The sequence below is a fragment of the Parus major genome, chromosome 3 (genome assembly GCF_001522545.3).
Source record: "Parus major isolate Abel chromosome 3, Parus_major1.1, whole genome shotgun sequence".
NCBI classification, from domain to species: domain Eukaryota; kingdom Metazoa; phylum Chordata; class Aves; order Passeriformes; family Paridae; genus Parus; species Parus major.
Genome location: NC_031770.1, coordinates 88,097,350 through 88,110,236, shown reverse-complemented (window position 1 = coordinate 88,110,236; position 12,887 = coordinate 88,097,350). Strand labels below are relative to the sequence as shown.

Here is a 12,887-nt window from a genome sequence, read left to right as displayed (position 1 = left end):
ACAAGTGGTTGAAAAACTGTAGCAGAATAGTTGTTATCAATTGCTGCCTGTCAAACTGGAAAGGTTTATCACACATATGACAAAATCCTAATCTCAGTTCAGTGTGAGTCAATATCTTCACCAATATTTTAGAGTGCTGGAATAAAGAGAAACCATTTCTTTTCAGCATCGTGGAGGGTCTTACAAATGTCTTTAGAGGCATGATTAGAAGTTAGCTGAGCTGAGTAAATTGAATTATGACACCTCTTCCAGCTTTTTTCCACATCCTCTGCTATTCAACACCTGTGATGACAATGTAGATTGAAAACTAAGTTCTTCACTTAGTAATATTTGCCTTCTTTCACACTCTCTTTCTCAATAGTCTTCACTAGTACTGTACATTTAAATACATTCACACCCCTATTTAAAAAGAAACCTGGAACAAGCTCTTTTTCACCTTTTCCAGTGCTTTTCTTTACCTTTGGATTTGAGGGGTGAATTGACATCAGCAAGATGAAATCCAACTGCAAAATAAAAATAATTAAGGTGGAAATTGAATGAATTCTATGCAGGAGCTCCAGTCCTGTATCTTCTGAGGCACACCAGTCAACAAACATGACAGGCACTTTTCCCAGGATGATCCTATTCTAAAGTATTAATAAAAGCATCGCATGCAGGGAGGTAATTATTTTGCAGCAGCAGTGAAAGACCCCTTACATGCTAGATAAGTAACTTCTGATAACTATAAAACAGCTTTCTATTTTATATATCATGTCAGAAATAAATCTATCACCGCTATTGTTTCATGTACATTGACAGCCAGTCACACTATAGTCTCAGATAAAGCTCTGTACCAATTTTATGCACCATATTTTGAGATGGATGTATACAGGCTGGAAAGAATTGAGAGAATAGCTAAATTTGAAAAATACTACTACCAAGGAAAGATGGAAAACCTTCCGTTTGGTGAGTGTACAAAAGAAGACTTTACAGAGAAGATAGATGGGATCATGTGGAAAACATTTCTTATGAAAAGTCAGTATTTCCACATCTGCTGAGTACAGAAATAAGAAGTAATTTGATTTAATTAACAGTAATGAGAATTCACACCAGAATCTTTCCTTGAATAAAAGCCATTACTCTTTTGCAATACATATATAGGAAATTTGGGAAATCCACAGAGCTGTATATCTTTGAGTGTGCACAGTGGGAACCTGCAACAGCCAGAGTGATCAGGACAGACTCTTGACTTCAGTGAGTGAATAAAAGTTCCTGTTTGGATTACAGACTGCCAAGGTATTCTTTACTAAACATGAACTAGAACTAGGAACTCTAAGTGAGGAATGCTTAGATCTGCTAGGTGAAACGAAAGAATTTTCAATTTTCTCTCCATTTCCCTCTGCCCACACTGGGAGGGGGGGGGGGGAGCTTTACTCTTGTTCCTAGGCTAAGATCTTTCAGAAGATAACTGCTTAGCAACATGTTTTCTGTAGTCCCTTCTGGCTCTCCTAGAAACTATCTCATTTGCTTCCCTTTCTAAGACTCAGCTGTGGACTTTTTAACCAGATATTTTCTGGGCCCTGCCCATGTCAAGCTCATGCTGCAGCCTCCCTAATGGCTAAGCCTTTCAATCCCCATCTGCTTCATGATACACTCAGACAGTTCCCCTGTCTCATCATACACAATTTTTCCAGGGAAAGAACTTCCCTCCAGATACTGTCTCTGACCTATTTTAATGTAATATAACACATAGTGAACTCTGAAGAACCAAATTGTCATCAAATGATAACAACTGAATAGATAAGTAGCTATAGGAAGGCTTTAGGTATGGTTGATTATGCCAGAAGTGAAGTGGTGAATTCAGTGGTCTGTCCCAGAGCTCCATTGCTGAAAATTTCTGGCTGGAAGAGTTTAGCAAGCTGGAGCCCTCTGTCTGAAAGCAGAGCATGTTTGTGTGCTGGTGTGATTCATTTTGGGCTGACAGGCATGGTGCCACGTTACCAGAACTCTCTGACTGCGAAGTGGACTCTGCTCAGATAATGCTCAGGGATCTGATGTGCATATTGATCTGATGTGATTGTTCACCTGGTATCTGTAACAACAGCCTGCAATTTCTATGTCAGCTTGGTATGAAATCTCTGAGACTGTCTCTCATTTGCTCCTTGTTGGTGTCAACACATGCTTTTAACAAATAGGCCAGCTATTAGTTTTCTGATATATTTTCTCTCATTCCCCCATTAAAAAAAATCATTAGGAAGCCTTTTGGTTTGCTGGCGAAGTCATCCTAGCTTCCAGGATTATATTGTATATGTAATTAATGGTCTTGACAACATTTGAAAAGTGAGGCTTCCTATGAGAGGTGGTTAACTTAATGACAGCATTTAGTGTATAGCTTGTGTGAAAAACATCAAACTCTGAGTTTAGATGGTTTGCCCAATGCTACTGAACACATTTTAATGTTGTTGTCCTTTTTTACACTAGGGTCTCATGCTACTTGAATGAGTAAGACAAAATTAAACTAGTATAATTTCCTAAAGTAGATGAGGAATTTATACTTCTGCTTTTATTACGTGTTCTGCCTTTTTGTGCACATGCTAGGCAAGTCTATATTAACCTATTAAAACAATAAGAGAGAGTAAAAGAGACATATTACAAGCACTTTGAGAGCATTACATGAGTGGGGCTTTTAAAGAACAGACGTGATTTAAAGGTTTAGAATATGAACACAGTGCTAAGTGCCAATTGCTCTGTAGAAATTTCTCATGTGCACATGCTCAGCCTTCAGTTACTGGGCGGCAACCCAAGCCATGGTAGCTTGCTTTAGTCTTTTTAAATTTGGCATGTGTATGGGAGCAGATACCGCTGACTGCTCAATGTGAAATTCTTTGCATAGCAAGTTGTGCAGGAAATTCACACAGATCTTGTGTGTCTGTGTAGAAACTCAATAGCCTGGTCCAAATCAGTTGAGAAACAAAACAAATAAACAAGAAGAATTTTTGTAAAACTACTCAGCAAAACTGTCCTTAAAATATGGAGCCTTATAATGAAACAAAAATGTCCTTTCTGACACCCCTTCAGAAGCAGTACTGGTTCTCAGAAAGATCACTTAAAGCCAGAACTCCTCTTTTGCTCTTATTTTTTAAGTGCAAAGGCTGCTTACTTACATGACTCTTTGTGCCCTCTAAGATTGTTTTAAATGTAATAATGTATGAATACCAAAGACTATATACGTGGTGATGTTATCTGGAGGAAGACTGAGTTCCAAAGCCCTTGAGCAACCATGTCCAGGTTACTGCCTAAATTCTCTTGCAAACTTTTTACTGCCACTGTTGAACACATTTTACTTTTTGTCTATTGCATTATTTGCTTCCAGTTGTCTTTGTTCACTGCATCTTTTCTTGAACAGGGAAGAATATCCACATCATGGGCTTCAGCTTTTATCTGGAGGTCCTGGAGCTAAGGGGAATATGTGCATCTGAGTATACTTCATTCACTTTGGAAACCAAGAAGCAACTCAATTATAGCAGGAGTGCTTATTCTTCAAATACCCTCCCAAAACTCATCTGCAGAATGGGCTGGTCAATCCCCTGCCGTGATGTGCAGAGAACCCATGCCCACAAGGTCTGATGGAACAGTGATCGTCAGGGTCTTTTTCCTTTGTTCAGTAATTGCTAAACATGACCTGTTAAAGTTATGTCTAAATGTTCAACTATGTTCTTATAAAGTATTTATGATGTTTAGCAATTATGAATAAACTATGATGAACACACTTTTAACTGGTCAGTTCCCTTTAAAGAAACAATTTAAATTACTTCCCATAACTGTTGAATCTTTTTTCACAAAAGAAAAACTGATTAACAAATCTTGAATATTTTCTAGGTGAAATTTTCATTTTTAATTTGTATTAGACAATTGCATTTTTAACCTGACAGCAGGAAATTGGTTTGAAATCAATGTATTCGTACTTTAGTTTACAGATAGGTGTACAGTAAGCAGAATATTCATGTGTTGATATATCTGTCATTCATCAAAATCTTACAGAAATATAATGTTAGCATAGCTTTGTAAAGCAACAATCCTTTTAAGAGGTATCTATTGTAAGATATTTATATAAAGTGTATGAATTTATATTTTTCTCTCTACAGCAACCTCCTTATAAGCATGAAAGACCAAATTCTCTTTCATGGTCCCTACCTTATATTGTAGGTCTGCTCATCTGTGTGACTGCCTGTCTGCCTACTGATCTTAACATTTATGCTGGGAGAAACATTTTTTGTGGAAGATACGTATTTTACAGATGTTTTCCTAGGTTATCCTTTCTATGTTAACAGTACTCTGGGGATTTGTGGTGGCGGTGGGTGTTTCCTTATATCTGTCCTTTCCTGGACTGTGAACTTTTGTACAACAGTGCTTTTGCCTAAGACAAAATCGACCTAGATGGGAGATTTCTGAAGTCCTGCAATCATTTTATGTCTTTGTAATATCAAAAATGTATTCTGTGCCTCTTTGGTTACCAAAGTCAGCAAACCTCATTTCATACTGGATATGGAGTGCTGACTTGCAGGTGTCAAGTGAAAGCCCCAGTGTCTGTGGTGGTTCCTGGAACAGAAACCTTAGGACCGACAGAATAAATACACCAAAAGGCATACAACTCTGCAACTGACAGTCTGCATCTTAAAAAATTTCTACTCCTTTAAAAAACACTCAAATAATGGATTGCTTCCTCTTACCTTTCACCTTCTGAAAATCTCCTTTAAAAGAATTTTTGTGTGTGTTTGTATGAAAAATGTGAGTATACATTTTATATTATATAAAAGCAGTGGTACTTAAAATAGACAATTGAGAGTCACCATTTCTTTTATAGTGCACAATTGCCATAGTGGCAGCTTGGGGTGGCTACTGTGCATCTCCAATTGTGTCCTTGAAGAGTAAAATTGTTGAAGGTCTGGATGTCTGATAGCTTCATAATCATCCTTGCTGCTGAAATCTGTGCTTTTACATGACCTTGGTTGTTACATACAACCAGGTAAGTTTTATGCAGAAAATTATAACTGTGAGCAAACTATAAGGTTGTATTCCATCTCTTCTTGGAAAAGTATAACATTGATTAAAGATTTCCCCTGATTTTACAGAAACTGATATTGATTGCCTAGAATATGAAGGCACTTTCTTTATCATTCCAGTTTCAGTGCATTTTTAGAAGGGAATCACACAAGGTTTCCTTGATGGTTGCAGTACCTGTGGGTGGTATTAACTGCTGCTGTAGACAGTACCTGCTTCTTCACCACTTTCTACCATAAGAAATCCTTTCTTTAGAGTATTTTCAAGTCATTACAAAATAAATGAAGTGACAAAATATTTTGGACACTTTGGTATTATTTAACTGCTTATCTGAAGAAAATTTAGAGTATTTCAGTACTGAGATATTCAGAGTTCTGTCCAAAGACAGGTGGATAGAGAACACTGATTAGTTACTATTCATCTATAAACAAACAGTACTTCTAGTTGTAGGCCATTTTGAAAGTATGATATTTATAATGAGTAACTTAGAAATGCAATGCATTGTGTAGCCATTCTTTGAACCTTTCCTGTTATCCACTGAACTGCATCAGCCAGTTCAATATTATACCTCCCTCAATACATATTTATCAACCTTCTGAGTGATTTAATGTTTTATGCCTTTGGGTAAACTCCCAATTCTCTGTGCAACTTTTTGCCCTATAAGTTTAACTGATATCAATGTCCTGAACATTATTATAATCCTCCCACTCGAGATAAAATTATTTGCAGGAAATATTTCAAATATCAAGCTATAACTCATGATAGGTTAGAAGTGGGGGAGGATGAGCTGCAGAAAGGATTAAATACATGTCAAATATGCAAGAACAGGCTGAAAAACAAGCACAAATCATAGCAGACAAAATCACAGCACACTACACACATAAATAAAACACCAGACACAATCTGAAGAAATACAACAGGGAGTTTAGTTGAGCTCAGAGTTAACATTTTTCCAATTAGATGCCAGATTTGTTAGCAAAACACTATTCTGACCTTTATCTTTTTAATTTGATCATTTATACAGCACGGATTTCCAAAACCACCACATCTTACTGGTGGTTTTGATTTTTTATTTTTTACAGTTTAGATATACTAAGAGCCAAAAACAACTTAAAAAAAAGATAGGAGGAACAACTTTAAAGCATCCTGGGAAAGAGGGAGTTGAGCTAAGAATTTGGGTTTTTATTATTATTATTATTATTATTATTATTGAGGCTTCTCCTATTTGATAGATTTAATTGGAATATAAAGTAAGGTCACCAGATGATGGATGTATCACTTCTTAGTTAAATTTCCATATTTATCCCATGTAACTACTTTATAGGTGTCTATTTGGACTGATCTCTCAGAAATATCTCAGACCTTTGTGTGTATTTGAATACACTGTCTGACCTAGGAGACTCCCTCCACTCCAAGGAGACTTCTCTAATATGCCCCTGTCTGCATCATTTCTCCTTGTACTGCTGCCAAGCCTGGTGTGACATGAATAATTCAACCTTCCACACCTTAGTCCTAAGGAAAAGAGAAATTCAGGATATTTCTGAAAGTTCTGCTCCTTCTACCACTGTCACCTCTCAGGTTTCAAGCCTCTTCTAGCTGCTCACACAACAATTCTGCTGCCAATCCAGGGATGTTTGTGAAACGCTCTCTCAATTTTGGTCTGCAGAGTTCCTCAGCAGCTGAGGATGTCATGAAAAGCAGGAAGGAACTGTTTTCAGCCCACTGATGAGATGAATGAGGCAGCAGTGATGGCAGCTCTCAGCTCTTTGCCCTGAGTAGCGGTTACCATCAGGCACTGTCTGGTTAACACCACCATGTTGCTACATACTGCTCTCACACCAGTCCATTTTAATCCTTTCTTTTGTAGCACGCAGATGACACACAGAATACACAACTGGTGTTTCTACAGCCCTCATGTATTATGAACACTGGACATCAAATTTTTAGTTCTCTTTCATTTAAAATAAGATTTCTTTTGTTTTCCATAAGAATTTTAATGGTGATGTGTTTCATAGGGACCTGTTTGCTGACCAGGGGTTTCAAGTTCTTCCGTCATTGAAACAATTTTAAGAACCATAGTTAGGGAATGAAGATGCCTGGACACAGAATAAGCTTTGCTGCAACAAAGAAGAAATTGATAAGTTCTATCACTGAAAAAATAAGTACATCAAAAAATGCATGACTACTGCTTTAAAATTGTTCAGAGCTGCACAATTTATTTACATGTTATGTTTTCTTACAATTAGAATGCGAGCACGTATTGATTTGTGAGTATGTGTGTGAAGATTTCTCCTCTCTTAAAAACACCTTCTTTAAACAGGTTCTTTAAGTAGGTTTTGACCATGTGAATACGTGGCTGTCCTCTGTGCAAGACTGCAACTTCCCCAGAAGTTTTCCATTCAATTATTTAACCTTGGTAAAGAGAAAAGGTTGATACAGTTAAGGTTAATGAGACAATTATTTAAAAATACCAGCCATCAAAATGCTTAATTCTAGTTAACTATGTACATTCATTATAGTCATCCCAGCCTTCTGTTTTATTGCTGTTCTTATCAATGAGCCATTATCAATAAGGGTACTAATAGCACAAGAATCAAAATATCCCAGACCACCTAAAATATTTGGGATATGAAGTAGTTCAAACTATGTGTCCTTTTGCCATCCAGCTACCTAGTCAGCTAACTAATTGTGATTTCCTCAAGCAGAGAAGAAATAAAGATGCTATAATAGGAGGGTGCTCAGTTTCTCAGGTTTTGGGAGCAGATTTTGTCTTATGTGCCCTTGGCTGCTACTGCCATGTCATAGTCTTCCCTCTTTCTCCCTCTTCAGTGCTCCTTCCTGACTCTCATGTCTACATACAAATCCCTCCTGCCTCCTCTGCCTAGGCAAGCAGCCTGATGTGCCATGGCTAGTTTTCAGGGTGAGAAAGGTAAAAAGAGGTGTTCCAGCCTTTTCCAGCCCCCAGTTTTCACTCAGTTACTAATTTTCATGACTTTTAGGAATCTCACATACTTTAAAAATTTTTTTAGCTCTGTCATCTTAACATGAAAGTGGCTGCACGTTGAAAGTTACCGACAGACACGGAAACCAACAAAAGATGTATCTGTACACATGTACATACACTCACTCATACTAGGTCATATCCAAATGTGATTCCATGAGCCTCTGGAAAGAAAAGAAAAGAAAAGCCACTGGTGAAGTCTTTTGGTTATTGGAAGCAAACATAACCTTAAAGATTATATGGTCTCTTTCCAAATCTCAGATGTGAAAAGTCAATCAGTCTCTGCCCTTACACAATTCCAGCATCTCTGCACGAAGCAAAAGCCTAAAGTGAGATATAAGTAATGGTTAATAGACAGACATAATCGAGTAGAAAGTAGAAATAACTAGAATGAGCAAGAATTGTCATACAGATGCTGTCTAGATGCTGGCTTTTGTCACTGAAATATAAAACATTTCAGATGAGGCAGGAAGAAGAAAGATGATGGTGGAGCTTGCATCAGTACTGATGTATAAAGTGGATGTAATCTTGAGTAGTCAGAAAATCCATTTTTCAACAGCAGTGTTTCTTAGACATATTGTAAGCTAAAGAGTACTGGTGTAGAGATAGGTGCCAATTTTTCAAACTCATGTTTACTCCAGTTTTAAAAATTAATCACAAAACATGAAGTACAAAAAGTCTGGAGATGCTGACAGCAAAAGGAAAATTGGACATAATGTATTAAATTTATTAAATATCAGTACTTATATTAATACTTTTTTACAACTCCAAACCTTATAGTTTGTTCAGTAAAGGTTACCAGGTTTTGCTGTCCAAGATTTTTTTAAAAATGAAAGTGACCCCATACATATGTTTTGAAATTTTTTCTAAATTGTAAAAGTATTAGTCTCAGGTGACTCAAGGGATAAACAGAATAGCTAAAATAGAAATTCCTATTTATCCCGTGTTTGTTTACTTCACAGAAATGAAAATACCAGACTAGACAAATTCAAAGGGACTTTTGTACAAATAGCTTTATTGATTGCCAAAAAGCAAATAAACTGGAGAGTAGAATTCCCTTCACCAAATGACAAATGCATTATAAATCTCAAAGACATTTTTCATCTTGAAAGACTGCAATGTAGCTCCTAGAAAATATCAGAAAATATTGATTAAAGTGTTTTATCCAGTAGCATGTTATTTAGCAACAAGTAAATTCTAATCTGCAATATTTTTAAAGCAAAATAAACAAAATCTTTACTGTTGTTGCACTTATATTGCTTGGTTTCCCTATTTTTCTTGTGATTATAATTACTATTGTTTCACAAAGATTACTGCTTTACTGTTTTGCAGTTTGGTTACTTCAGATTTTAACCATTCTTTATGTTAATTTTTCAGCTATAAAGTCCTATAGTATTACTGTGTAAATTGGTAAATTGTTTAATGTATTTATAATAGGAGTATTACTGAAGAATCCATTGGATTTTAATTAAAAAATGAACCCCCCACCCCAAAAAGAAACACCCCAAGCAAACAAAAACAAACTGAAGAATTTTTGGTTTTGTTTTGTGGGATTTTTCTTAACAATATTTACTCCAGCTCCTTCTCAAGGACAGCTTCCATATCCTTTAGGTCTCTTTCAAAGAGGAGTTCAGTTATACACCCACGTCACCACTTGAGCTGATTGAGTTTCTGGACAAGCTTTCTTGATCTGTAATATCTTCTCTCTAGAGGCAAAGAATAGCTAAGAGTAGCCTTGACATAAAATACAAATAAGGAAGGAATTTAACAATGAAATTTGAATTTCTAAATATGAATATCATATTTCAAAATGCAGGCAAAATTTGTATTTCACTCAAAAAGCCTCAGCTTGCAATAGCTAGATTAATATGACCCAAATCATTGCAATGCCTATGGACAGCAGGTATCCTACTCTGTCCGTCCACTGGAGCCATTCAGTTTTCAAATGATTTTCAATTGATTCAGTTGATTGAAAAATCAATTTTCAATTGATTTAAAATGAAATATTTGAATGATTTAAAATGAAATATTTGAATGATTTAAAATGAAATATTATGCAGGGTTTCTTAAACCTGATTTTGAGAAATCAAAAGTAGACACAAGAGGTAAAGAATCTCACAATAGTGATGTTTTCCTTTCTGTGGTTACTGTTGTAGTGCTTTTCACAGAAGAAATCAGGCCAGCCAGTCATGCTTTTTTTGGTCTCTAATACTCCTCAAAACCCATACACGCAGACATGAGAATGAATTTCCTGGCTTCATGTTTTTACTCCCTCTGTCCCATTGCATGAATCTCAGCTGCTTGTGGAACCATGCTTACCACGCATTGAAATGAAAATTCTTTGCATTTGGCTCACATATTTATTTCTGCAGATGACAAATAGAACCAGTTCATTAGTTCCAGTCTGGTGTATTTTTTAAGGAGTTTGAAGTACAGGTTTTTGATCCAATACAGTGTACAAGAGTGTTGTCAGGGAAGCAGTTTTTTCCAAGAAAGTCCTAATCTTTCAGCTGACAGTAGAAAGAAATGTATCAATAGAATGATTCACCTTTCTATGCACACCTTCAATTTCTCTTGTAGTAAGCAAGAAAAGGTGCAGAGTTTCACTTGAACATTGAGATTCCAAATGCAGCAATACATTTTACATGCAACTAATAAGATTCTACTTATAATTGATTTGGGAATAATTAGGAAACACAATTGAATTTAAAACTGCTGACTGGCAGGGAAAATAGAAATGTGCCCTACAATGCTATAACAAAATAGCCAGACTTGGCATTCGTGCTAATTGCAGTCTATTCACTGAGTTATCTTCTTGAATATGCCATGATATCAGGGAGATATAGAAGGGGAAAAGGTGCTATGCCAGACAAATACACACATTTAGAATCATATTTTACCAATCTTCCCTAATTGCTAGCTAGAAGGTGTGTGTGTTTATTGCCATATTATGAAAGCTGCACATCATAATCACTGACACACCTGCTGTCTGGGGCTCAGAGAGAACAAACTGTCTTTACACTTGGTTAATGTGAATGCAATGTGTCCCTGTGTCCACCCAACAAGCAGATGGTGTTTTCTCATTCTACAAGGCTGATCAAAACTGTTACTACCCACATGGGTTGTCAGCCCCAGTTTGGCAGCTCACTTTTTTGATACAAAGTGTTATAGTTCCTACTACTTTAACCAACAGTTTGCCTTCCTATCTACTTAAGACATGGCAAAATCTAGGTATAAATCTACTTAAATTAATTTTCAGTATGGATGCATTTCTCTAAGCAAGTAGTCCTTGCTCTTCCAGTTTAGGATTATGCCATCTTAAAATTCCTGTCACATGACACAGTGAAGGGGAGAGACAGACGTTATATGTAGCCCTTATGTGCAGAGACGATGTCATAAACACCTTCCCTGCAATATTTGATGCATCTACCAGTTTTACCCTTAGAGAAAGAACAGTGGTTTTGCAAGGTGGCTTAATTGGGAGCTATTTCTTGGCTGTAGATTTATGAAGAATTTTTGAATTTGAGCTAGGTATTCAGTTTTCTGAAGCAGCAGAGAAGGTAAAAGTCGCAGCAATTTCCTACCAGCAGCTTCCCAGTCACATCACATACAGACAGGTTATAAGGTGGCAAGGGGCTGTTCTCTGCCTGTTAATGGCTGCTAGGAACATATCTGTGAAATAACCTTATACAGCTCTATTCACACATCTGTTAAACTTTTACAGCAGATATGATGTCAAAAAATTCAGGCCCTATCCCCTTAAAAAGTAGGTCATGGGCTGCCTTACTAGTGTTATTTTAGATGAGACAAGATTATGATACACCTGTGCTCCAGGTGCTACTTTTAAATATGAAAAAAATTCTTGTAGACCCTATGTCATGTCCCCAACCCCATGTCAGTGTTCTGGATGCTCTATGGCCTCCTGCATCTAATCTGTGTACATATTACCTTGGGCTCACTTGTGATGAATGGGCACATGGAAAATCACTGGCTTCTCTGGACAACTTGTTTCAGTGCCACACTATTCTCACAGTAAAGAATTTCTTCCCAATGTCTAATCTAAACTTATTCTCTTTCACTTTGAAGCCATTCTTCCTTGTGCCATGACTACATGCTCTTGTAAAAAGTCCCTCTCCATCTTTCTTGTAGGCCTCCTCTAGGCACTGGAAGGCCACCATTAGGTGAACCCTAAGACTTCTCTTTTGCAGGTTGAACAAATCCATTTATTTTACCCTTTTTGCATAGAAAGTTACTCCATTCCTCTAATTACCTTAGTGACCCTCTTCTGGATTCTCTCCAAAAAGTCAATGTCCCTCCTGTGCTGGGAACCTCAGAGCTGGATGCAGCATTGCAGTTGGGGTCCCACAAGAGTGGAGCAGAGGGGAAGAATCACCTTCCTTGACCACTGTCCTTCTAATTTCCAAAAATCCTGGGCTTTTATGACATTGGTGCAAAGACTCATTTTTCCCCATTTTTTCCTAAAAGATTGCAGTTTTTGTAGACTTGCTCATGTGTCATATTTACACAAGTCTCTTTGCCTAAAGAAAGGAATGTCCATTCTACCCTGAATTCTCCCTTCAGTCGTTCCTTCTTCTCTTTTAGCAATGAATAGCTTTATTTATATTTACATAATATTAACTGTTTTTTCTCTATACTAGTCTGTTATCTTTACTCTCTTTTGTCATATGTCTTCCTAATTTTCTCACCTTTACATCTGTCCCTTTCATTGAATCTCTTTGGTTTAGCATACAACATCAACCAAACTTTATTTCTCCTTTTTGCAGCCTAGGTGTTTCCCTTAGCACACTGTCCTATTTTTCTTGTTTCTCCTTTTCTCCCCCCTGAG

General features: G+C 36.9%; 1 long non-coding RNA gene across 4 annotated transcripts in view; it reads left to right on the top strand.

Moving 5' to 3' along the window:
• LOC107201682 overlaps positions 1 to 12,887 on the top strand; it is a 173,056-nt gene that overhangs the window by 137,516 nt on the left and 22,653 nt on the right. Inside the window, exon 1 of one of the 4 annotated variants that reach the window (XR_001520341.2) lies at positions 4,734 to 5,005. The exons of the other annotated variants lie outside the window; for them this stretch is intronic. This is a non-coding gene — a long non-coding RNA (uncharacterized LOC107201682). Of the gene's footprint in view, positions 1 to 4,733; positions 5,006 to 12,887 lie in introns of those variants that run through there. 4 annotated transcript variants of the gene reach the window in all.